General features: G+C 54.4%; 1 long non-coding RNA gene across 13 annotated transcripts in view; it reads right to left on the reverse strand.

Moving 5' to 3' along the window:
• LOC114216044 (uncharacterized) overlaps window positions 1-27,034 on the reverse strand; it is a 67,860-nt gene that overhangs the window by 18,040 nt on the left and 22,786 nt on the right. For 6 of the 13 annotated variants that reach the window (XR_015769272.1, XR_015769279.1, XR_015769275.1 and 3 more), the window contains one exon: window positions 23,864-26,373. This is a non-coding gene — a long non-coding RNA (uncharacterized LOC114216044). Of the gene's footprint in view, window positions 1-854; window positions 919-1,159; window positions 1,631-2,538; window positions 2,657-10,349; window positions 11,081-23,863; window positions 26,374-27,034 lie in introns of those variants that run through there. The other 7 variants (XR_015769270.1, XR_015769269.1, XR_015769273.1 and 4 more) reach the window with 6 other exon arrangements.

Raw genomic sequence — 27,034 nt, forward strand, 5'->3', positions numbered from 1 at the left:
GGAAGGGGTGTGAGCTGATGCAGAGACAATAAACAGAGGTGTGCCAAGAGGGCAGAAAGTCGCTGCCCGCAGACACCAGCACCTCTGGCAGCGAAGGCTTTCATTCCACGCCCGCCTTAGCCAGGCCACTGGAAGCAAGATGGGGCAGGACCCAAAAGCCCTCTGCCCCCTGCTCTGGTCAGGAGACCTTCTGTGGCCTCAGCCCCCTGGACCTCTCCAGGAACCCGGCGTCCCACACATTTGCTTGGCCTGCCCTGTGAACAGGGTTCATCCTGAGAAGGGAGGCACTTCTGGGAGCTGTGGTCACCGCGTTCAGTCTGAGAAAGGCTTCATGGCAAGCAAAAGAAAGTCTGCGATTTGGAACCAGATTTGGTTCCAGTCCTAGCTCTGTCACCTCCACCCGTGTGGCTCTGGGCAAGTCACTTCACTCCTGCCAGGCTCGGAATGCCACAGAGAGGGAGAGACATGCACACGCCTGCTGGCAGACGGCCTGAACAGCGGTGGCTCCTCAGAAGCCTCCATAGGTGCAACAGCATTGGTTAGCTAGCGGTGAGGCCGGTGGCCATGGCCATGACCAGGTGCGTGCAGGCGCGTCACACTCCATCCTGGCCAGAGCCAGCCAGGGTGCCGGGAAGTCCTGCGCAGCCCTGGTGTCACCACAGAGGCACTTTGCTGGAAAGAAGGGGAGACCCCAGAAACCAGGGCCACCCAGGCCCAACCGGAGATGGAGCACGAGCTTGCCCAGGAGCTGAACCAGGACCCAACAGCACCGAAACGTGAGGAGGCCGAGTATCAGGACATGTGTGAGGAAAACCAGCCCTTGACCTTGAATGACAAACAGCAGGGTCAATTACCTTTTGAAGAAACTGCTCTTTTCCAGCATCACTGTGCTTATGTCTGAGCCGGCATTTCTCTCTGCTTGGAAAACGAGTTTTAAATCAGTTTTGATGTCAGCAACACAATTTTAATATTCATATTTTGCATAGTAAATCAGTCCCTCTGCTTCTAATGCCTAACACAAAAGATAAACTCCAGTCCCATTTTGTCCAAATTATCATAAATTCAAGTGGAAGCAGATAGGATTTAGATTAACAGGCTTTCCCTTTTCCCGGGGTTCTCTTCCCCACATGGTGGATAAACACCTCCCCACCTCACTCACCATGGGACTTCCCTCAGGGCCCGGCCTGGGGCCTTCCCAGAGGGCAGGGACACCTCATCAAACACAGAGGCCAGTCTGGTCCTGTCCGGAGCCGGTCTCCTTGCTTCCTGTGTGCACAACGGGGCTGGATGGCAAAGGGACCACATGCTGTGAGACTCTTCCCAGCTGAACCGCAAAGCCATTCCCATGGTTCTCAGACTCCCTGCGGGGTGGCTTGTCTCTGCCTGGAGGGACCAAGCCCCTCATACTGACTGGACTTCTATTGGGGCCACACAGGCCTTGTGCATTTCTTCCTGATGTTGTTTGTCAACAACCACTTCTTGGAGGAAGCCACATCTTGAAATTGTCCCAGTGCAGGAAAGGCTAGATTGCCATGTTGGCCCCGGGACACAGGGCAGACGGTGACAAACGCCACTGGGAGATGTGCAGGTCAGGGCAGCTCTCCACACCTTCAGGTGACCCCCAAGTGTCCTGCAAGTTTGCCACAGAGGTCACATCACACAGCTATGGGAAGCCGGGCCCACTCCCCACACCCAGGATAACCCTCCTCAGCACAGGCCAGCTCGTGAGGCCAGTTTGTCTTCAAGGGATCCTGCAGGGGAGAGCCTGGCCTCTGATGCCAAGAAGGGTAAAAGCTTTATGCACTTTGGGGTGCCTGAACGATAGCTCATCAATAAGGGAGCGGCCCCACTGGGCTGGGATGTTTGGTGCGCCAGGGGGGCATCTGCATACAGGCCTAGGGAAGTGAATGCTTGGCATCTTGGCTGCAGAATCTCAACAAAGCCCCAAGCCTTGGTGTGACATGAGGGAAGTAAGGATGGGTGGCCAGTGGAGGTCAGCAGAACACACAGCTGTCAGAGACAAGATCAGGGGCCTCCACATGCTTTAGGGTTTACAAGTGACCCCAGAGATATCTCCCAGGACATAAATGTCTCTAGCTGGAGGCCCCTCAAGCTCAGGATGGCACAAATGGGACCCATTTCTGTCCCCTGGAACCTATCTCTTCCCAGTGCCATCCATTATGTGAATAAGAACTTTAGAGACCAAGGGCACCTCTCTCCTCTCTGTACCCCAAGTGGGCCAGCCCCAAGCCAGTCCCAGCCCGGTCCCTCTTGAAAGTGCTCCATTTGTCCACCTCCCCTCACTGGGGCACCACTCGGGACCGGCTAGATCCATCTACATGCCTCCTAAGACCTTAATCTCGTGGCCCAATTTCCTGTCTGAGTACCAACTCTGGCCCCTTTCCATGTCCGCGTCTAAGTTCCAGACTCCCAGAAACACAGGAGGTCACTGTCACTCATCCTGACTCTGCCGTTAGCACCAGGACAGGCACTTCTTCCCTCTCTCCTTTATCTGTGGGGGCAGGGGCCCAAGCTCACCGTGCTTGGTTCCAGATCAAGGTGGTCAGTACCGGCCTCTCTGCTGCGTATGCTCTTCAGTCCCACTCTCCAGGCCCATTGCTCTTTCCTCCCAAAGTCAACTGCTCTGACATGTTTACTGTAAAATGTGGACGGCCATTGTGAAAGCACGTTTTTAACTAACAGAAGCAGAGTTGTGCTATATGTGTTCCTGTTGTTTTCTGCTTCTCCGCAGGCGCTGTGGAAGGCCTGCCCTGATGCCCTAGATGCGCAATGCACTCCATCCTGCAAACTTTGACCTGGTCTTACTGGACCCTCCTGCTTGGGCAGGGCCGACACAGGGTTCACCTGCATTGTTACTTTTTCAGGAGGGGGAGTAAATCCAGCACTGCTCTTCAGCTTAGGCAGAAATGGGGGCTTCGGCTCTCTGTAGTGTATAACTTTGGGTCTGGCAAAGCCCCGTCCATCACTGGTGTGACCATTCTCCACAGCTGCACACCCTCTAGCTGCAGGTGTCACCCATCTGTGGGTGTGAAGGGGTCTCTCTGTCGCTCTAGTTTAAATCCCTCTGATAACCACCATGTCTGAGAATCATTCATTGCTTTTGGCCCTTCTGCAAATTGCCTATTTATATCATTTGCCCATTTTCCATTGGAGTTCCTGTCTTTTTCTTGTAGATAGGAAGGAATTTCTTGTGTGTTCACTGTTTTAGTCCCTAACTGGTTTTAGAAGCTGTAGCACCTTGTTCTCGTCTCTCTTGCTCAGTTAATTTTGTGGCAACACTTCCACAATCAACCTATTGGATCTCTATGAGTAAATAAGGTCGGCACCAACCCTAAGTCCACTTTGCAAATGAAAAAACTGAGGATCAGAGATGCTAAACACCTGCTCCAAGTTCCCGGCCCATCAGGGAGGAAGACAGGGCTCAGACTCAGGCCTTCTGGTGTGACTCTGCTGGTCCCAGCCTGGCCTGTCTCTACCGGACCAGGGCACACCCAGTCTGACCTCCAGCCATTTAAGCAAGGCATTGGAGCACTGCTTTCCTGTGTCCCCTTACCCACGGTCCCATCATCAGGGTGGGTCCTGACCCCATGCCCAGGGGGGAGCCATGCCAGTGACCTCCAGTGTGTGCAGGGGGCAGGCAGCTCAGACCCATCACGTTCACCAGCAGTGGCCAGCTGGGCATGGCTCTTACAAGGAGAAAGGGAACCTCTGGATGAACTTGAGCCTCGTGGGGCTTCTGAGCCAGATGGAGCCTCAGGCTGCAAGTGAGGACACAGGCCTGTCTGGGCCTCAAAGCCAAAACCAGCTTTCATGTCCTGTTTTCTCCAAAGGTTGGCTCTTGAAAGTAGGGGCACCTCCCGGAAAGCAAATGTTTTCCACGATGCTGACAAAATGAAATAATGAGTCTGGCATTCGGGCCCGTGCCTGGCCTGGTTGCTGGCCGCCAGACCTGAGGGTGGGCCAGGGAACCAGGGTGGAGGGCAGGGTCAAGCACCAGGAACCGGCAGAGCTGCGTGAGGCACTTGTCAGACTGTTGTTAAAAATGTTTAAATAATAGTAATAAAAGCCTCCCTAGAAGGAGAAGAAGAGAGCTATACCGAGAAGAATCTAGAAAAATTCCACCTTGTCCATCCTTAGCCATTTAGAGAAAAAGAAACAAGAAATCCAAGGGACGGACAATGAAATTACTTCCGAGCCGGCAGAGCTCTGTTCAGCGTTTCTGCCAGAGAGGCTCTGAAGGACTTCTGTCAGAAAACAGCACACACACGTGGAGACAGAAGGGGCAGGCAGGAGCCTCCTCTCGGCCCATACACTGAGCCCCGCTCAGCCTTCGCGGCGTGGCCCTGAGGGCGGTCGCCCCTGGCCATCCAGCCTGGAAGCGGTGGTCACAGAGAGAAGGCCAGAGCAGTTCCTGGCGGAGTCCTCCCTGTGTGAGGCCATGATAATCCCAGGTGGCCCGGAGGGGCACAAGGCTGTGAGTGCTGCTGGGGCGATGCCAGGCCTTCCCGTGTAGTGCACTGCTCCACCTCCCTGAGGCAGGTGCATCTCCTCTCCAGTGGGTCCTGACCCATCACTGGGACTGTTGGTCACTCCAGGGACAGTCTGATCCGAGGAGCAAATGCTGACATAAGGCGGCTTACCATGGGCCAGGCACTGTTCTAAGCTCTTCCCGTTTGTCTGCTTTTACCTAATTCCCACCAAAGCTCCATGAGGCATGGCCAGGCTGAGTAGCGGACCCAGAGTCTGCACACCAACTGGGCTCTGGGACCCACAAATGGAGTTGCAAAGCTACAGCATTGCCTTGGGCCTGTGGTTGGACAGAGTTTGTCCTCAAGTGAGTAATAACTAGGGTGGTGGGTCCTCCTGAGAGGTTCCAGGACCTGTGGGGCAGGTCTTGGGAGCAGGGGCACTCAGGATCCACTCCTCCCTTGCATGTCCCACAGTGGGTGCTGGCCAGGTCAGGGAACTGACAGACCCAGGAGTCCAGAGCCTGGGGCCACGGGGACAAGCCTCTGTGCCACCAAGCCTCAACACTGCCAAAAGGCAGCCCGGCCCCCAAGCACTGTGGTCCGTGCCTCGAGGCGACGCTGCCTGAGGGCATGGGGTGGTGGCTGCTCAGAGAAGCAGCTTCCAAGACAGGGCTATCAGTGCAAGGAATTGGAGAAATACCTGTGAGCAAAGTGGGCTGGGAGCCAGGCAGGGGTGCAGAGCAGGGTTGCAGAGGGCCCAGAGAAGGGAAGATCCCAAGGGAGCAAGTGGAGGGGGGGGGTCTGGGGGGAGTCCCTGAGATCACGTTTTCCCAAATCAGCAATCCCCACTGGTTCTGCAATGTCTCTGGTGCCCCACCCGGAGCTCCCCACCTGGCTAGCTCCCACAACAGACCCTGATGTGCACAGAACAGCTTTCTCAGGGCTTGCAGACCTGAGCAGGCCACTCAACTACTGGACGCACATCTGAGCACCTGCCAAGGACCCAGACATTATCCTGCAGCTCCTACACCCAGAGTCCAGAGAGGAAGGCTGAAATGGGGTATGGACAGTGGACCTGGACCCAGTTCCCCCGCTTCACTCCAGGCTCCTGGGGACTTTGGACAGGTCCCTGCCTTTCAGAAACAGTTTCTGAAGCTGAGCTTACAGAGCTGTCTGGGGCTGAAAGAGACAATGCTGGCTCATCATTTTGTAAATCCACCCTGTTATTTGCTGCAGAAGGGCTCCCCCCTTCACCCCCTTCTTTTTCCTGGGTAGTCCTGCTCTATTAGCCAGGCACAGACCTGCACAGCTAGGAAAACTTATCCCAATTTATTGCTCACATTTTTGACTTGGGCCAAAGCCAAATTTCTTTTTTTTTTTTTTTAAGATTTTATTTATTTATTTGAGAGACAGAGAGAGAGTGAGCAGGGGTTGACGGGTGGGGAGGGGCAGTCTCCATTCCAGGACCCTGGGATCATGACCTGAGCCAAAGGCAGACGCTTCACTGATTGAGCCACCCAGGCACCCCAGATCCAAATCTCTTTAGCCAAAACCCTCCTCACCTCCTCCATCCCCCATGTCAATCCACATGCTTCCAAGAGATGAAACCTGCATGTTTCCGAATCACTTATACTTAAGTCAGCCAGCTGAAGAGCACGAAGTGGGTTTCGTCCCCAGAGATGCCTTCAGGTGTCCTTGCCAGTCTGTCCAATCCCTCAGCAACAGGAAGTTCTTAGTGGCCAAGAGACATCCAGCCAGCTTCCATAAAAGCTCATGGAGCTGACGTGATGAAGGTCCGAAGTTTGAAGGTCATGGGACCTGGATGTCCAGAACCCATGGAGCTCACCCAAACGGATGGTGGGCGACCTGGGACAAGGGCCCCAGCTGGGCCCCATAGGAAAGCTGCCGCCTCCACAAAGGGTTCTGATAAACCTTCCCTGTACTTCTTTGTGGTCACATGTAAAGTGAACTTGCCTTGTTTCCAGACATCATCTGCCAATTCCCCAAACACACACTGAGCAGCTGCATGCTCTGGTGGTCAGGCACCATGCCTGGGCAGACACAAAGAATTCTGGGCAAACCAGAGCCCCCACCCCATCCCCTTCCCACCAGGGACTCCAGCAACAGGGTGACATCACAGCCAAAACCCAAGGGCCCAAAGGGGAGGTGGGGGTGGGGCCAGAGCTCTGAGCATGGGGATGGGTTGGGAGTGTGTAAACGGTCCCTCCTCTAGGAGATGAACTGCCTAAGGGTGGCTGTGAGGTCTTCCCCAGGGGAGGGTCTAGGGCCAGCACAGTCTTGGCCTCTAGGGCCCCATCAGTGCCGGTGTCCTGGCAGCCAGGAGGCCAGATCCCAACTAGGGGGCTCAATTACGTCCTTCTCAGCCCACCTTCTCCACGGAGCACTTCCTCTTGAACAAAGTACATCTTTATTTCACTCAGAGTTTACATGCTATGTACTGCATTTGGAATTCGGCAAATTGCTATTATAAATAAATTTATATATATATATATATATTTAAAAAGTGGTCAAGTGGAAAATAATCCAGGTGCAGTGCCTGCCAGGTCACTCTTGCACCCAGTCCTGCAAAGCAATGCCCCCCAGACCCTCTGTGTCTATTGTAGGAGCAGAGTTCCCTCCATACCCGGGATTCTGTGCTCACATGCAGGCTTTCTGCAGGCTCCTACTACATTTGCCTCCGGGGCCCTGCTCCCCCACCTCCCCCCCACCACTCAGTGACCAGTGACAGTGACAGTTCCGTCATCTGTGCCCCTGACGCCTGGAACACAATGACCAATGTAGCCCCTGCCCTCTACAGACATCTCAGCACTGGGGACTCAGAGTCGGAGCCCCAAAGGAAACAGTCCCTTATTCTACCACAAAGTGCCCCCATGTGTGTCCTGGAGGTCTGGGTTGTCCCGTACCACACCACACAGGCATTTGTTCTCAAACGTGAGTCCACGGAGGGACGGGCTAGATAGCCTGAAAGGGCAGGGGGGCCACAGAGGTTGGGAAGGCAATGCCTCTGGGAGTTCCTGGAGGCCCCATGCTGATGGCTGATATCAAGACCTGTGACTTTGCCACACACCTGAACTCATAGAGTTATTGCTTCAGTAGTGAGAAGCAGCAGGGAACTTCCAACTGCTGGCCCAGGCGAAGCTGGACGGGACCCTCCATGTCCACTCAGATCTGCCCATGTTTTCCTGTGAACGTGGACAGCGGTATTGGGTGGCCTCTTGTCATAGACACTGGTTGCTAAATCAGCCTCCCCACCCAGGATATTTTCCAGTCTTGACAGCGGGGTGCAGGCTGCACCAGAAGCCATAAGCAGAGTCCTCCTTGGACATGATTACAGGTGGTGCAATCTCTCCTAAACACGGAAGATAGAGACCACTTGGCTGGAGTGTCCTAAGCCTTCACATCACTGTCTAGCCAATGGAGGCTTTACTAATGAGCCACCTACCTGGAAAGACCAGACCTTGGCTGCTGTGTAAATATATTCTCCCTGGATATGGACCCCAGCACTGGCCCTACGTGAGATTTGATATCTTCGATAAAAGGGTCTCCATTCAGAAACGTCCCCTCTCACCAGCTGGTGTTTCACCATTAGAGATTCATTCCTTTGCCTGAGTTATGTCACTAATATTTCCTATGAAATTCAGGTATCTGGACGTAGCGGGCACCAGTGTGTTATCAAGCACCAGCCCTTCTATGGGCTTCATTTGGCTGATACCATGCCATGGCGAGGGGGACCCACGGGCAGAGACAGAGTGGTACAGTGGACGGGAGGAAGCCCAGTGCTCCATGCAGAAAATAGTGACAGTCAATAGAGAGAACTCCACCAGGCAGGAGAGAGGCAGGAGTCAGCTGTGGTCCCACTAGGCAGGGAAGACAGGCAGAGCTGACAGAGCCCCATGCACCCCTGTCCCCCAGCCTTCACTCCGAGGCATCTCTGTGGCCCAAAGCTGCCAAGACTCCCCAGGGACCTTCGCCCAGATGACACAGCCCACGTGGCGCAGCCGCAGAGGCATCCAGCCACAGCTGTGTCTTTCAGCACCGTCTCCATGAGCACATCTGTGGAGCCAACAGGGAGGGTTTCCAACGGCCAGAGGAGGGGGGCCATTTGCACAGTGTTTAGAGTTTTAAGCAGCCAAAGTAAACCCACGTGTGTGCTGTTACATAACCTGCTCAGCCAGCCTGACTACCCGCCCTCCCTCCCTCACCTCCTGGACAGCGGGAGACGAGCCTGGGCACTGTGTGCACCTTTACCTTCCCCGGTAGGCAGGGTGGTGGGTGGTCGCCCCTCCTGACCCTCTTGTATAAAAGGGTTAGGTCCTTCTCTAGGTTTGGTGCAAGGACACGGAGGCTGCTGGTATTCACAGGCGTGTAGAGAGGGCAAACACCACACGAGAGCAAAGGCCAGTGATGCTCCAGGAGGGAGCTGAGGAGCGAAATGTTGTCAGGTACCTGAATGTGGGGCTGAGGGGCCAGCACCAGAAGGCCTGAGCCCATGCCAACCAGGCAAAACCTGAGACAGGGTCCTGCTTTGCACACTCCGCCTTCCTCTAAACCCTGGTGAGACCCAAGGACAACCACACGGCATGAGTGCACACCCGCGTGAGACGAGATAGAGAGAGAACGGGACACCCAGACAGAGCTGCTCCCCCATCGGGGTCCCGACCCATTGTTCTAAAACCGTTTCTTCAGTTCAGGTGAACAGGACTCCTGACTCACAAAGGACAAATTCAGGATCCTTTCTGCCTCCTCATTGCCGTTCCTACCTGCCCCCCCGGCCGCACCAGCCCAGGAACTAGCGTGGTTCCACCGACAGGGCTCCCTGAGTCTGTCCACCTCAGCCTCAGCTGGACACAGTCTGGCAGAGGGAGACCCGTGTGATGGTAGATGCCCCCCAGCCCCCTGCAGCCCGGCCCAGCACCCAGCAGGGAGGGCCTCAACACCTTCTACCATCTGGGGGCTTCAACTTTGAGAGTTTGGTCTCTCCTGCCTGAGGATTCACTGAATTCTTCCTTCTTCATTTCTTCTGCAGGAACTTCCGGAGCCTCCAGCTAAGGCATGCCTGCAACATCTGGATAAAGCCGGTGCCCATGGGGTGAATGAGGTTGAGGCGGGGGGGGGGGGGGGGGGATGGGCAGACCCTGCTGTCCCAGCCTTCCTCACTGCAGGCCTGGAGCACAGCGGGCCCATCCCACCAGGAAGGCACTGGTTTGGTTTGGGGCATGCATGCCCACCTCAGCCTCAGCCTGGCCCACTGCCCACCCCAGTCCATCTGTCATAGGTGTATTATTTGAGAGCTCATGGTGTGCCCTAGGCTGTAAATTAATACAAAGAGGTACTTATATAAAAAACCTCCACCCTTTAAAAAAAAAAAAAACCCTCCCCCCTTGGCATAACCTCAAGGGCCACAAGATGACAATGGGCCAGCATATCTTCTTGGAGGCCCTGTGTCTGCCTTGAACCGCATCCCCAGCAGACAAAGAAACCCGGCAGAACTCAGCTTCTGACTCAGAGAACCACCTGCCCAGCCAAGTCAGCTGTCCTTGGCCTGATCCACAGGCGTCGCCGGCTCCCTGCGCTCCTACTCTCCAGCACGTCCACCCACCTTGAGTCTTATGGCCAGAGGAACTGAGGCAGAGACACCATCTCACCCAAGTGGGTCCTGGGCAGGCCCCGTGGAGAGTGAGGCCCTATCAGGAAGGCCAGGAGGTGACCACGGGGCTAACAGGCAAATGGCCTGTGGGCCATCCCTCCCTCCCCCTGCGGTCCAGCCCTTCCAACTCTCCTGACATCTCCTCCCTCACCGCCTCCCCAGCATTTACAAAGAAACTGGTGTTGTTCCACTTAGTACCAAAGAGCAAACATTTATTCAACAAACATTAAATACTTAGCACGTGAGAAACAAAACAGTAACTCCCTCGGTGGTAAGAGCTGAAGTGTGCTGAGGTGGGCACCACGAGGAAAGACCTGAACCCTGGTCTGCCAGCCCCAACTAGGCTGCAGGAGGTGCAGGGCACTTCCCAGGACATTAGAGGCCTGGGGCAGCTGAGGGGAACATTTGAGGGGTGCCCAGAGGGTCGCAGGAGGGGTCTGCACACGGGCTCCATGCTCTGGCTCTGGCCTGGAGGCCAAACGGGAGCAGACCCAGAAGCCAGTATGCTGGTCAGGGTCAGAGCAGGCAGCCTTCAGCTTGAGAAACAAGGGAGTGAGGCTTTTAGGTGGGGAGTGAGGGGTGGGGACATTCAGGGAATGGGGAGGGGACGAATTTGGATGGTTTGCGTAGGTGAGAAGTAAGTGAGGACTCAGGGAGCTTGGGAACGTGTGTTGGAATCAGTAATCACCAGGATGTGGAGCTGGGCTTTCATCCCACAGACAGGAGCAGTCAGAGATCCTCGGGAAGAGCAGTTGCAGGAAGAAAATGGTCCCCGAAGCCAGTCAGTCTTTAGTGGAGGGGTGGCCCCTGCGCTGGAGGAGGCAGTTGGGCCGGGGCGGCAGTCCAGGCCAAAGAGGTGGGGCCGGGAGCAAAGATGTGGCCAAGGGTGGAGTGCAGACAAGGGAAGGAGAGGTCAGAGCAGCTGTAAACCAAGATCGAGGAACACAAAACTTGATTCATTAAGGACAACTTTACATTAAAGCTAATCTGATTCTGTATCATAATCTGTTAAGAGAAGGGAGACTGGGAGACGGGGGGGGGGGACCCGAGGAGGGTGCACAGGGCAGGAGCCCAGAAGGCGGGGGGGGTGCCCACCCACTGAGCCAGCTGTGGCCCCAGGTCCTCTGACCCCTGGAACGTGGTGTGACTTATCCTCTGTAGAGCTTTCTACCTTTTACTATTTTAGGTAAACTTGTCTTTTCTGGGCATAGAGGTTTGACATGCCTGTATTCATTTCCTAGGGCTACTCTAACAAGTTACCATAAACTGGAGAAGCTTAAAACAACTGAAATTCATCCTCTCCCAGTTTTGGAGACCAGAAGCCTGACATAAAAGATAAAGGTGTTGGCAGGACCCCACTCCCTCCAGATGCTCTAAGGAAGGATTTTTCTTTGGTTCTTCCAGTTACTGGGGGCTCCAGACGTCCCTGGGCCTTATCACCCCATCGCTGTCTTCATCGTAACACGGCTTCCTTCTGTGTTTCTCCTCCTCTGTCCTTGTGAGGACACGTGTCCCTGGACTCCGGGCCCACCCGGCTGCCCCAAGATGTTCTCATCTTAAGATCTTATTTGCACCTGCAAAAATTCTTTTCCAAATAAGGTCACAATCACAGGCCTAGGTGTTGAAACACGGACACATCTGGGAGGAGATGCACTATTCAACCCAGAACAATGCAGAAAACTGAAGTATGAAGAAGAAAATGTCCACTTCCCCAGACCCCACCATCCCGAAAGGACCCTTAGGGTATTTAAGCATATTTCCTTTGCCTTTTTCCTATATGTTGTAATGTGGGGGGAAAGGTCCATGTGGAATTTTACATTACATATTTTGAATTGACTTTGGTAAGGCATAATTAACATACAATACAATGAGCAGATCTTAAGTGCAGTTCTGTGAATTTTGACGAATGTATGCACTCTGGCCGCCACCCCATCAACATACAGAGGCTTCCCTCCTGTCCTTGGCAATGCCCTCCAGAACACTGACAGGATTTTCCCATCATGCTTTTCCCTGAATATTGTCACAGCCACCTTCCTAATCTTCGGACCTCATCCCACCTGATTGTTATGTGCCTCATAATATTCCATCATTCATTCTCTCGACAGTTACTGAGTGCCAACTAAGCGCCAGGCACCATGCTCAATTCTGGGCTCAAGGATAACAAACACAGATACAATGTCTGCTCCCTTGTTGTGGCCAGAGGCACTAGGAACTGACTCGTGTCTTTCTGCTTATAAACGAGGCTGTGAGAACACGTTGGTGCATAAGTTTTGTCCACTTCTGTTTTCTTCTCGATGGCTCATCGAGAGTAGAATGAACGGGTCTGAAGGTGTGCACTTTCTCAAGGACACTGGCAGACTTCTTCCCTGAAAATGGCATGGGACCAGACTGACCACATCCTCCAGCACAGAGTATAAGATGTAAAGACCTTGGGGCTCCTGGGGGGGTTCTGTCAGTGAAGCGTCGGCCTTCGGCTCAGGTCATGATCCCAGGGTCCTGGGATCGAGCCCCGCATCGGGCTCCCTGCTCAGCGGGGGTCTGCTTTCCCTCTCCCTCTGCTGCTCCCCCTGCTTGTGTTCCCTCTCTGTGTGTGTCAAATAAATAAAAAAATTTTTTTAAAGATGTAAAGGCCTATTTGTTTTGCTTTGCGTTTCTTTGATTACTGGTGAGACCATTTTTTCCCATATACTTATTAGCCTTTGGGATTTTCACAGCTCTGAACTACCTGTTTATGACCTTGGCCCATTTATCTATTGGGAAAAGATTGTGCTCAAGAGGAAAGTAACTTCGTTCCCAGGAAGGGAAACCATCTCTGGGCTGTGTCACCAAGGCCGGGCGAAGCCGGTTGCCTGCTAGGCCTGGGCTCCCTTCATCCCAGGCACCACGGACCGGCCACCCTGGCTTCGTGCTGAGGAAACAGCACTTGGCTCTGTTTCCCAGGGGCCACCCCCTGAGAACATTCTTCCTGCAATAGCAACCTTGTGCACAAAGTGAACAAGGAGACTGCTGCAGATCCGTTGTCAATATGATGATGTGAATGCTGAGAAGGGCACTGACTGAGCTGAAGGCCCAGCCTTTGGGTACCAAGACCCCTGATTCCCAATCTTAGGACATAACAGCCATGTGGAGGTGGCTGCTGGACGGCAAGCAGCTGGCAGGGTCTGGCCCTCACTGCCCAGAGAACTGCGGATTGGAGAATCCACATGTTTAATAAACCGATGAGGAGTCAGATGTGAACAGGGAAAAGGAAGACAAGGGAGAGCTGCCCCTGGATCTAGTGTTGAGTTGGCGGAGGCAGCAGGCTGAGGTTGGGCCCGATTCTCGCCCTCAGGCGCAGGACACCAGACACCCCCCCTTGCACAGCAGTTCCCAGGCTCAAGGGCTGCCGCTGAGCCCAAGGGAGCGTGGCAGCTGCAGTCCACCCCCAAAGAGAGTGGATCTGGGCAGCCCCCTCTGACAGAGGCCAGAGTCATGGAAAGCGGTGAGTTTGGAGACACCAGGGTAAGTGCACAGTGAGCCCTGAGAAAAGAGAGTGGCTAGAACCAGCCCCAGCACACAGTGGTGCTTACTAAGTGTTAGCACTCAGGAGGGGTCATTGGGGCCAGAATGGGAGGCTTGAAGGAGGTGGTAGCACTGTCAGGACCACCCTCCGGCCTCTGCAGCACAGGGAGAAGGAGAGGGTGACTGAGAGGCACACATCTCTGTGGGAGTCAGCGGGACTGCTGTGTGCTGAGACGGCCCCTCTGAGGGCTCTATCCCATTCAGCCGCAGCCCCCACCGCCATCACTCTCAAAGCTCCTGGTTCTTTCTTCCCCGGAACCTATCACTAAGCTTATAGCCCACCCCTCCCCACAGATCACAACCCATTCGAATGAATGTAGGCTTAAAGAAGGTAGATGTTTTTCAAGGACATCTTTCCAGCACCTAGAAACTTCCTGACATGTAGTAGATGCTGGATAAATATTATTGAGCGAGTGAACCACAAGGTAGGGAAGCTTGCCCTACAGGGTATCAGACCTATAATCAAGCTATAGAGATCAGGATGGTGTGGCACTGGCCAACAGGGCAGAACAGAGAACCCAGAAGCAGCCCCGAGAGCAGATGGAAACCTGGCACATGACAGAGCTAAAGTGCACATCAGTGAACGGTGCCAGGGAGCTGGTTATGCACATTAAAAAAGTGAAATTGGATCCCTATCTTAAACCAAACACAAAGAAGATTGCTTCCAGACGGATAAGCACTTGTATGTGAAAAGCAAGACTTTGAATATCTTTACACATTTCAGCCCTGGAAGGATTGGTTAGGGCATGAAAGGGGAAATCATAAAGGGAAAAAGGCAGGCGAATCTCACTGAAATCCAATTAAGAACTTCATCAAAGACAAAAGGCAGGTCCCGAACTCTGAGAAAAATACCTGCAACCCACACAGACGAGGCAGGGTCCCCACAGAGAAACCACCAGGAACTGGCTCAGGGGCCACGGGACACCCGCTCAAGGAGGCTAGAGGCTGGAGCAGGCCGAAGGGGGCTGGTGTGGCCAGGAAGTGTGCAGGAAGACAGCACTTTCATTAATAACCAGGGAAACTAAAAATAAAACCACAGCGAGAGACCATGTTATACTCACCAGACCCACAGACAGGAATGGCCGGGAGTGCGTGGAGCGCAGTGTCCATTCACACCACCCCCCGCCGTGCCAGTGGGAGCACAGGGGGGTTCCAGTCTTCTTCAAACTCTACATGGGTGGGGGAATGCACTGTCTTGCATATATGACAACTTTTTAAGAAATAAAAAATTCCATTCTTCTGATCAAAGAAAAATGCGTTGAAAAATAGGATTCAGATCTCCAATCTCTGTAGATTTAAGGTATTTTATGTTCGGTTTTGCTTTTCCTTAAAGATGAGGATGATGTCGTATATATCTATTCTCAGTACTTGCTACATAATAGAGACACTGAAAAGAATGGAGAATAAATTCCCCCAAAAGCCAAGGATCTGAGGGGAGTGGAGGCTGGGACCCCACTGTCACCAGGTGTCTGAGGGGGCCTCTAACACGAGGGCAGATCTGGGTACCAAATGCTTGCAACATGGGGGGCTCTGGGAGTTTTGGGGCAAGAAAGACATTTTCCTTAAGCAGCAGGGGCGGAGCCTTGGGGACAGGTCAAGGGTGGAGAGGAGCCAAGACTCCTCTTTGCAAATGAGGGGAGGGTGTTAAAAAACCTGCCCACCCCCTGCCCAGTGCAGAGGCTACCACCTGGACCCCGTGGCTCCTGTTGCTCCTGGGGAGAGGACAAACTCCAGGGACCCTAGTTGGTGATTCTCTGAGGACGAGCCTTTGGACTGGGTCCCAAAGGCCCTGGAAGGCCCCTTCACACATCCTAAGTCCTGGGACTCCCAGCGACATAGGGGCACAGGGGATCCCACTCCTGCCCTAGGGTAGAGACTCCTCCGGACCCTTTGGGGGGCAGAGTGGATACAAGCCAGTAAAGGGTGAGGCCCATGGCTGACTTGCTGCAGGTACAGGAGTAGGGAGCCCGTAGAGGGGTATGGGGGAGTTGACAGAGACAGGGTGAGGATCGGGTCCTGCCAGGCCCACTGACGGCCCCCACTCCCCACTGGAGGACCATGGACACACATAGGCAGGGACCCGACAGGCACTGGGCTGCATCCAGCCTTGCCTCTCGTGGGCCTCTCCTTGACCCAGGCCTCGGTGGACAGTGGCCCCACAGCCACAAAGCCATCCAGGTCAACGTCCAGGGAAGAAAGCAGGACAAGCAGGAGAGTCACGGGGTGTGGTGTGGAGGATGGGAAGTAAGGGAGAAGCAGCAGGGCAGCGTGTCCCCTCCATGCCCACGGGTCACCCAGGGCAGGGCCGCAGGCAGGTATGGGGCCCCCACACCCTCCAGCCCCCAAGACTGAGGACAGGAGTGCAGGTTGCTGATGTAGCCTGACAACAGGGCCAGCTGCTCTCATGAATACTTGTGAAATGAGGTATTTAATAATTAAAGCAGGCACAGCCAGAATCAAGGGCATGAGAAGGGCTAAGAGGAAGAAGTAAACCCAAAGTTAACAAGAAGTGGTGAGAAAAGAGGGAACAGAGAAAGTGGGGGTGGGGCTGAACATCTGAGTTTCCAATTAGCCTTTGGTGGCAACACTTTGGGGAACGTGACAGTGACAATGAGCGTGCTGCGGCTAGAAAAGGAGCCAGTGGGGTAGTAGGCAAAATGTGTCTTGTAAACATAAGGATTCGTCTTTAACATTTTAAAAGATCTCTAATTTTAGGTCCAACGGAGAAAAGCCTTTTTGATAGTACCTTCCACATGAAGGCATCAGGGGCATGAGGACAGAGTGCGGAAAATCCATAGGATTAACTCAGCCAGCACCTGAATCTGGGGCATCTGCCTCCTTCTCCCCACAAGGACCTCAGTTTAACTCAGAGCGGCCAGGCCTCCTCTGTGGGGCACAGTCCCAACTGGGCCTCGGTCCCACCCTGAGACCAAGCCTGCTTTCCCACGTCCTGTGGCCTTTGGGTGTCGGGGGTCCCCGGGGGGCAGCCCCTAGCAGTCCCTTGCTCTGGACCGGCCCCCTGAAAACACCTGTGCACTAGCCTCCTGGTCCCTGCCCCTCAGCACACAGCTATCCAGCTGGATCTTTCCTCTTCCAGACGCTGGTGTCTCCTCATGTGGCCATCGGCTTCCGCCCGTATTGCCAGTCCATGGGTACCTCCCTCACCCTCACCTGATCCCCCTGCTGGGCGCAAGGGCACCCTCCCCAGTCACAGCCCCCAAAATATGTGCCTATTTCCTGAGCCAAAGCCAATTGCTCTGACCATCCCCATCTGGGCCCCAAGTCACACTGACTTCAAGGTCAACCCTGCTGGTCTTGCTCTGATTTCCATGCCCCAAAGTGCATCCTGATACATCAGGGAGCTCCTTCTAGAACATGGTGTCCCACCTGCCTGCCCTTCCCCACTGTGTACCCTCTCCAGGGACCTGCTTGGAGCCTCACCACCCAATAAAAATTCACGCACACAAATTAGGTCAGACTCGCCTGAGTATAAGGAAAACCCAGTACCCGGGCTTCATCCGTTCTGCCATGTGTAAAGGCCTGGGGAGCCTGGCCCACCTCCTCCCTAACCCTCGCCGGCTCACCCTCCGGACAGCATCCACAGTCCCCTCCCGTATTTGCAGCGCCCCGATCCTCATCTGCTGGCTGCTCTCTCTTTCTCCTTTCCCATCTGACTGCTTCCCCCTTTCCCTTTCTCAGCTAGAAGTTTCCTGACCTTGCTGAATAGCCAAACACCCTCTCAGGGGCTTTCCTGGCAGAGCCTCCTGAGCCACTCCTCCTGAGGTCCCTTAACCCAGAGTGGGCAATGGGGAGACATCCAGAACCAGGACAGAGAGTGTCCCCAGTCCCGTGCCCAGAGGGACCAGGAACATGGGACCAGCGGACCGCACCAGGCCCCAAGCCTCCCGCAACCTGCTCCTCGCCTGTGAGTCCAGGGAGACCGTGCTGACCGTCTGGGTGTCCCAGGCCTGTCAGCCTTGCAGGTCAGCCCCGCAGACACCTCCCCTCCACCCTCCAGGACCCAGGTTCCCAGCTGTGCACGGGAGGGCAGGACGCCCCCATCTCTAAGGTCAGCTGATGGCTGTCCGCCCCCTTTGGTCTGTCCACCCTCCTGCACGAAGCCCCCAGTCAGAGGAGGATGGTGGCCTCATGGAGAGTGCAAGGCGGGGGGGGATGTTTGAACTTCATGTGGGGCTCTGCTCCCAAGTTTCCAACCAGTTAAGGAATGTTGGAGGCCAGGGGTCAGAATGTAAACAAGGCTTCTCACAGAATCAGTAAACTGCAGGGTGTCCCTGATGCCTCAGACGACCGACCACGTGTGTGCCTTTTTGGTCTCAGGAAAACACAACAGCTTGGCTCTTACAAATGTGAAATTTGTGTCTTAAGCCAACAACTTTCAAGTTCCAGAAAAATTGCCTATTCATCATTTTTCTCATTGTGTTTCTCCTCTCCTTATGAGTGTAGCTTGGATGACATGGACCACCTCTGCTTCACAGCCTTGGTTGTCTGAGGGTCAACGACACTGCCGTGACTTGCTTCTCTGCCCCGGACAGAGGGTCAGCAGCTCCAGCCCCAGGGCAGGCAAGACTGGTGTCTGCCTCAGCCCAGAGGCAGAGAGAGAGCCCAGCTCGGGGCTTGAACTCCCCACCCTGAGACAGAGACCTGAGCTGAGATCAAGAGTCAGATGCCTAACCAACTGAGCCACCCAGGCGCCCCCAGACTGCTTCCACTTTTTTTTTTTTTTTTTTTTTTTTTTTTTAGCATACTTACCTATTCTTCATAGAAAAGCCTGACACCGGAAGGGAGCAATGCCAAGCCTGAGGGCTGATCGTGAAAGCTGAGTGCACGTGGGGCAGCTTGTCAAGGCTGCAGGTCCCAACGCTGCCCAGAACGTCATTGCCCAGGCCATGGGCAGAGACCACGGTGACCATCTTGTGTCACCTCCTGGCTGCAGCTGTCCCCACCTGCCCCTCTCAAGGAAACCCTCCCTAGGTGGAGGGGCGTGGAGTTGGGGCTTCAGAGCCTGTATCAGCCCATCTGGGGTGGAGCCACCTGCACCTTTACTGGAGAAACTGCCCCGAATCACAGAGCTGGGTTTGATGACAGAGAAGAAAGGGATTAGAGTGGATTCTAGGACAAGGGTAATGGCTCCAGGGGAGATGAGCACTTAGGGTAGAGGTCTGCTGAGGAGGCCTCCATCGCTGTCCTTCAGGGAGGGTGTTCCGGTGTGTCTGACCGCTCACGCCTGCACTTTTGGGCAGCGCTCTGTGCAGGGGCCCATGTCAGAGTGGAGGCCTGACTTCCTGTGCAAGCCCCCGGGGTGGGGCCACAGCGTCTCGGTGCGAAAGGCACCCTCCCAGGGAGGAAGGACTGAGCCGGCACCCTGTTGAGGGTGGCTGGACAGCCAACAGGCCACATCTGTCCTTGTGTGAGGGACACAGGGGAAGCTCGGCCTTGTCCCCCTGGGAGGAGAGCAGCCACATGAGCTGAGAGGGGAATGAGGCACTACCTGCTCTGCTGGGGTCCTGGAGCCCCGAGCAGGTGGGACCCAGGGAAGGTAAAGGAACCAGACTGGCCCCCACGCGCGGCTGACCCACCTGGGCCCACCCAGAAGGCGCCCCTGGGCTGCAATGGGGCGCTCCAGGAGGACAGGACCTGGACGGCTGGGATCAGTAGCCCCTCTGGGAGCATTACTTCAGCTTTGCGGGGCTCTGAGCGAGACTCTGGATGGAATGTAACAGCAGGTAAGAGCCCCAGATACTCCCAAAGTGGCTCTCCAAAGTCAGGGTGCCTAGGAGCTCTGCTCCTGCCTCTCCCTGTCTCAGTCCTGCTCTAGATGTCAGGTGAGCCTGATTCTTGTCTGTGAGGCTTTGTCTGGGGCGGTGACGTAATCCGTGCACAGCAACAGCGCCAAACCCGGTGGTCAAGAGGCTTCAGCCTGCAGACTACAGCTTTTACTTTTTCATAGTTTATTATAATTAATTTACGAAGTTAATAGAAAACACTATATGAGGGGCGCCTGGGTGGCTCAGTCGTTGGGCGTCTGCCCTCGGCTCAGGTCATGATCCCGGGGTCCTGGGATCGAGCCCCGCGTCGGGCTCCCTGCTCCGCGGGAAGCCTGCTTCTCCCTCTCCCACTCCCCTGCTTGTGTTCCCTCTCTCGCTGTGTCTATCAAATAAATAAAATCTTTAAAAAAAAACCCACTCTATGAGACATTGAGTAGGTGGTGTGGAAACCAGGGATCTGGTCGGGGTTGAGGGATGGACACAAGACCAGTCTGCAGTCTCTGAGTCTGGGACGCCCACCCGAGGAGCCAGCAGGCCTGCAGGGGCATGACGCCCTGGCTGTGCTCGGACAGCAGCTGGCACGCGAGCCGGAACCTGTGCGTAGCCAGCCCCCTCCCCTGTTCATACCTTCTCCTCCAGCCTCCGGAAGAGCCCCTGACCACCACTGCTCCAGGCTCACTTCCTCGTCTAGCCGGCTGGTCCCAAGCCCAACACTGCCCAGATCACCCATCTCTCCCAGAGCCCCACCCCTGCCTGGGACCCTCCCCTCTAGCCCCGGGCCCCACCTCTACCTGGGACCCTCCCCTCTACCACACAACTTCCTGGGGCCTGAGTGGGGTAGAGGTGGGAGCGTATTTTGAACCCAGGCTTTGGGTAATAGTGTTTGTTGACTGAGTGGACAAGACCACCACAGGCAGCCCAGTTCCTTGGGACCCTCAGGAGGAGCAGTGAGGTCCAGGTAGAGGGGAGTTAAGTTCTCCAGTCACATCCGAGGAGGGAGGAGAGAGTGATTCCAGAATAGCGTCTGTGAGGCATTAGGGCCCTTCAGCATCCCAGACTAATCTCTTGTGTTTGTTGGGCTCTGCCTCGACATTCTTAGGGGGTAAGTCATCCAACAGAACATCAGTCACCAGGAAAAGTGCACCCTTGCTCGGGGTAACTACGACTACCCTCCAATTCCCCCTGTAAGTCCTTGGCTCTTCAACCACACAAGTAACAGAAGGGAAGCATGAGTGAGGGATGGGCGGGGTGGGCCTTCCTGCCCTGGGCAGACCCTCCCCCTGCCCAGGCAAATCCCCACTCGGTCATCTGGCCAAAACCCCACCACCACAGATGGAAACTTCCAGATCTTAAGCTTGGTGTTTTCCTTATTGTTATCACTCACTGCCATGCACGTGGTATTTTGAGGATGACTGAGTTCTAACTCCCTGATAACATAAAACTGAGACAAGATCAGTTGTTTTATTAAATGAAGCGCTGTAACCATCCCTCCAACCTGAGTCACTGTAGCTTCGCGTTTCACACGGGCTGACACAGCGAAGTTACCACATGCCGGCATCACTGTTCTGACAGAAATCACAGCACTTGTAGGATAGACAGGAGTCTGTGTTTATTAAACTTGTGTTTTCAGGAAGTAACTTATATTGAGTCGTATGTTTCTGGAGAGATCCTCTCCACGCCGCACGTGCTTGAATGAGGCTCCATCCAAGGCTCTGTGGCCTGCAGGCTTCAGTCTCTGCGTTACCCTAGTGACCCGTGCACGGCAGAGCTTCCCGTGAAGGCTTACAGGACCAGCTCGATGAGGAGAGCCTCCACTGACATAGGCTTGCTCTCACCGACCCCACATGATCCAGACCCCCAGCCCCCTCAGTGGGCATCCCACAGCCTTGACTGAAGACCACAGGCAAACTTCAGACACCAGGGTGGATGGTTTGCCTGGGTTGCACTGTGAAGAGATGGTGCTTTTGGCCCCCGTGGCACATGTGAGTCCAACAGGGGACATGGGCCTGGACCTGTGCCCGTTCAGGTAGAAGGTGGGGGTGCGGAGAACTGCATGCCCCCCACAGCTGCTGGAGGCCCACATACCTGCTCATCTAACCAATGTCAGAAGCCGGCTGGGGAAACCGGGCAGGGTGGGAGCACTTGTTCACTCTCTAGAGTCCCCTAGCAGAAGACAAACACCCCAAGCAGGAAAAGTGACGAGCCACTAACACATCCAAGGGGTTTGTTGACCATGAGCTGGGGAAAGGGAAGGAGAGAGACCCTGAGAGGCACCAGAAGAAGAGGGACTTTGGAGAGAATGACCAGCCTCGCCTGCTCCACATTTTGCCCAGCATGGGCCCTGGTGAGCAGGGTGTGGGCCATAGAGGGCGTGGGGGGAATGGGGTGAGGACTAGGAGGGCCACACGGACACTCCCCAGTGCCAGGAGACGGCAGGGCTGTCACGTGCACACCTCTGGGACATAGCTACATGCAAGGCAGACTCAGAGAAGCAAAAGCAGGTACTGACAAAACATGATGCCACAAGCCACCTGATCTAGGAATTAAACAAAACTGTGTGTGCACGCAGCTCGTCTTGAATGAGTATTAGTGATTCATGAACGTTTCTAAAATCCACGATGCCCCTCAACTCACTTGCGGAGCCTGGAGGACCCTGAGAAGAAGGACCAGCTCTGCCTCCGGGTGCTCAGAGCTCACTTGGGCAGATAAGGGCACAAAATGCTCACTGCAGTTCATGACAGACGCTTGAGAAGGCAGAGTGGGCTGCCCAGAGGGTCAGGAAGGTCTCAGGTAGAGTGACACCTGAGCAGGTGATATGTGCTCCCAGGTAAGCAACAGCAGGACATTCCCAGACAGGGAAGAGGCAAGGAGCACCCCATTTCTGCCAAGCATTTGGCACTGGGGACGAGTGGGGAAGGACCAGGAACTTCATCTCAGGTCAAAGACCGACCTAGCAAAACTCTAACCAAAAACTTGTTCCTCGCCAAAATGAGTATCTTGGCCAGTGGTGCCACATGGTGCCCCTGTGAGCCCCAGATAACGTGGTAGCTCTCGAGGTTCGAGCACATAGATAAGTCTTGGACAGCTCGTCCTCTAGACATTCCTGCTCAGCTCGCCCCAGGGAGGAAGAGGGGACACTGACAGGTGGTCCCAGAGGTGGCAATAGTGGGCAGAACCACCTGGCAACAGATCTTGGGGAGATACCAGCTCTCCAGACCTCGAAGCACCAATCTGCAGAGTGGGGATGTGACAGGCACAAGGGGCCCACATCTCAGCGCATGCCTTGCCAGATGCATGGGACAGATCCCAGTCCAGAACACGCCTACACACACAGGATACTGGGGCACGGGAAAGGTGCCACCCAGAGCATGGTGAAAAACCACACTATAAATAGACAGCATTCAAAAGACCAGGCGACCACCGTAGATTAGGCACATACCTCACCAGACACTAGCATGATCCTAAAAGGGTTGGAAATGTAAATAGTAAGGGGCAAGACCCTAATAGCCCTGGAAGAAAATGCAGGAAAGCCTTTTACAGCCACAAAATCCAGAGACCATAAAAGAAAAGACTAAAGTTTCCCCTTAAAAACTCATGGTCAAACAACTAGCACACAGAGTGAAAAGACTACTCACCCCACAGCTGAAGGGCTGGTCCTTACACATGAGCTCTGGTCCACCAGTGAACAAACAAGCCACCAAAGAAGAAATGCATGTGCCCTTGACCATAGGAAATGCTTAAACTCATTCAGAAAAAGAGAGATGGGGGTGCCTGGGTGGCTCGGTTGTTGGGCATCTGCCTTCGGCTCAGGTCATGGTCCTGGGGTCCTGGGATTGAGCCCCGCATCGGGCTTCCTGCTCAGCGGGAAGCCTGCTTCTCCCTTTCCCTCTCCCCCTGCTTGTGTTCCCTCTCTCACTGTGTCTCTCTCTGTCAAATCAATAAAAAAAAAAAATCTTTAAAAGAGAGAGAGAGAGAGAGAGAGATGAGCACCAAACCTACACCAAGAAACCGTTATTTTTCCTATATCTGATTAGCAAAAGCCAAGAGTTGGGCAATGCTCTGCTGGGCAGGGCCAGGGCACCCGCACTCGCAGCTGATGGCCACAGAAAGTGGCATGAACTCTGACCCAGCAATTCCACTTCTAACAACTTGTCAACCAGTGTAAAAACTAATGTTCATAAATGTATGTATGTTCAATTCTATTTATATCCTAAATGCATATCCAGGGGGAAACTGGTCAAATTCCTTATGCCAGGGACAATCACCACCCTGGTGCAAAAAAGAATCTTAAGCTCTTTTTGCTCCAACACGAACAGATGCCCAGGAAACAATATTAACCTAAAAAGAAACATGCATCCTTTTTATTTTTAAGTTCTTTTTATTTAAACAATCTCTACGCTCAATGTGGGGCTCGATTCACGACCCTGAGAACAAGAGCCACATATTCCACGGACTGAGCCAGCCAGTGCCCCAAGAAACATGCACCCTTAGCAGTGGGCTGTGTATAGTGATTTCCTCCCAAAGGGAACAGGGTGGAAAGGGGAGAAAATGGAACTCCACAGGAGAGACACCTGGCCTCCACTTGCTGGGGGGCCTCAGGGGGCTGGCAGTGACCTGAACCTCCAGGCACCCTGTGCCATTGCCCACGTTCCTTTTCAATGACCCAGGTCCAAGAACCCAGCATCTGGGGAGTGGGTCAGGAAGCTGAACAAGAGCAGCTGAGCAGAGTGGACAGCAACAGGCCCAACACACAGGCACCAGCATGCACTCTTCATGGGTCCTCTCCTTGCTGGATGCTGGGATCCAGAAAACCACAGCATAGGGTCCTTGGAAAACTCTCACAACTGTTGGTAAATTCTAATGCAACTCTGAGGCTTCGGAGGTGAAGGGACCCTCCCTCGACTCCCCCTCAGGTCTGGGATCTGCTCCTTTGCACCGTGGCACCTCTTCCCTAAAGTGGCCCAAGACACGTCCTGCAAGGTTGTTGGGAAATTGGAGAAAGTCTCAGCTGATGGTGTCAGTCTTACGAGATGAGTAATACCACAGCTGGGGGTTAGTCAACGGTGACACTGAAGCTCATCACTAGGGGTGTCCACTTCCCAGAAACACGTGTTCGGCCAGCACATGGCCAGCTGGTTCTATTAAGAGTGTCTCAGCAGTAACAGTAAGACCTAACAAATATGGGTCAAATGAACAAACGCTTCATACAGTTGTTCTGGAACCCTGGAAGGTGTCCAGGGCCTCGGTGGGCAGGTGTAGGACAACCCTTAGGAGGGTCACCCCCAGACCTCGCCATTTCAGGGCAGCTGGGGTGGATGTAGCAGAGACCCCTGCCCCAGACAGCTGCAAGGGACAGTCTCACTGAGAGAAGGCTGGAGGCCAGAGTGACTGCCCCCAGAAGGATCATGGGCTTTTCCACTATGACAGAGGCCCGGCCCCCACCCACCCCAGAGGAAAGTGGGCAGGCCACGACCCACCATGGAACAGCTTTCAGGAGCAGGCCCCTGAGCGAGCAACGAGAGGAGTGACAGGGTCTTGCCCAGGAAAGACCCAGCAACCCTGTCATCGCAGGCAGCTCCCTGAAGGACACAGAGCATTTGCTGAGCGTCCTTCCCTCAGGCCTTCCCTCCCTTTGAGGCCAAAGGATCTGCAAGGAACTTCCAGGCCTCCTGCCTGAACATGCCACAGACAAGCACCCACACTTGGGCCTGGCCACTGTCCACTGCTGGCCAGGGACACGGGGCAGAGCCACACGTCCCTGCCAGTGAGGACTGGTGGCAGCCCCGGTGGGCAACACCCTTTATTCTGAGATGGCTTCTTCCCTCATTTTGTTCACTTCTCTTAAATGATGATAATGGTAGTGCTTGCCATTGCTTGCTTTGTTTTTTAATTTTTTTGGCAAAATTAAAAGTCAATAAGTTTCAATCAGTCTTCAGGTTGTGGGGAGGACACTTAACTGGTCCATGAAATTCAAAGCCAAAGAGTTGGTTTTCTGGATTTCTGGTTGAAGCTTGTTCCCCTCAGGGACCTAGATCTCATGTGTGTGGCTGTGAAGCAGACCCAGTGATAAGCCTAAAGCATAAATGTCTGAAAGCCAGGCTATTTCCACAGGAATCGATGTCCAGGCATCCATCAGAACCAGGGCAGTGCTACTTGGAAGAGAACGGGCCCTAGGAAGCTGGCCACCTTCCACGAGGCTAGAACCCTCCACTTTCTTTTTACAAACCCCTGAAACAGTAAATCTCACTGTTTTGTGTTCCGAGAGATGAACTGGGGCAAGCCACAGACTTCTATGGCTGCAGTCGTTTCTGGTCCTGAACTCTGACCCACATACTCCACCATCTGCTCTGAGTTCCTGGAGGTGACACAAGCTCCCAATGACTGTCCATGGCAAGGGTTGTGGATAAGGGGACATGCATGCAGTCTGATGGCCATCAGCTTAGCTCTGAGACCTGGGGTCAGCTGAATCACACAGTCCTGAGTGGCCCCAGCCACATCAGTCACTCCATCATCTTGCCCTCAGTTTCTGATCTGTGGAATGGGGACAGGGGTTGTTTCAAGGAGTAGACCCTCCCTGGCCACACTGCCCAGGTCTGACTGTCCCCTATAGCTATGGGGCCAACATGTTGGCCAGAGCTACCTCAGTTATCCCCAGTGTCCAGCAGAGCATGGGGTGGAAAGTGGGAGCCTAAGGAGTTAATTTTGCATAAACAAATGAATCCATTTGGAAACCTAAGGAAGCCCTTCTCAAACTGCGCAGTTTCTACAATAAACCTTACTTACCATTCACAGGGTGTGCAACCTTTAACCACAGTCCAAAACTCCTTGAGAGATGGAGCTTCCTGCAGGAGCCTCAGCCCACTTGCCCCTGAGTGAGAGGACAGAGATCAGATCCTGTGTGGCCCACTGGGTAGCCCCTGGCCCTCCCCTCTCAGGTTCCACTGCAGGGGACCCTCCCCAGGTTGGGCTCCACCTGCTGTGGGTGCTGGGGCGAGGGGTGCAGGCGCAGACCTGGCTCTCCTGGCGTGGTCTGTGCTGCCCACCCCACCCAGATGTTTCCTGCTGATGCCTGCACATTTCTGCTTCAATGCAATGCCTTCATGGCACTGAGCACAAGCTGAAAATATGCCGACACAGCCCATGTATCTCACTGTGTTGCAATTTATGCTCTCAGCAAATTTCCAGTTAAGGCCTCCAGAGTCACCAAGACCAAGCTAGATTCAGTTCTCCAAGGTCCTGGGCTGCCCGGAACCCAGGGGTGCGGCAGGAAAAGCGGCTGGGAGTGACGCATTGAGGGCTCAGGGGAGCCGTCTGCTAGCAAGTGGTCTGACCGCAGTCATTCAGATGTGAAATTGCCTTTTCACTGAAATATTCCTGGGCTTGTTCAGGAAGCCAAAGAGCTGCGGCTGGCTCTTCCTGCAGCCTTGTCCCCGCACAGGTGGGAAGAGCCTGAAGGTCCTGTGTTGCTGGTTTTATTCTGCTCTGGGCATTGCCGGAGGGGAGAGCGTGTGGGCCACAGGCCCAGAAGA

This window comes from Eumetopias jubatus, unplaced genomic scaffold (assembly GCF_037043125.1).
Source record: "Eumetopias jubatus isolate StellerSeaLion01/CBP00866 unplaced genomic scaffold, mEumJub1_p1.0 scaffold_10, whole genome shotgun sequence".
Classification (NCBI taxonomy): Eukaryota; Metazoa; Chordata; class Mammalia; order Carnivora; family Otariidae; genus Eumetopias; species Eumetopias jubatus.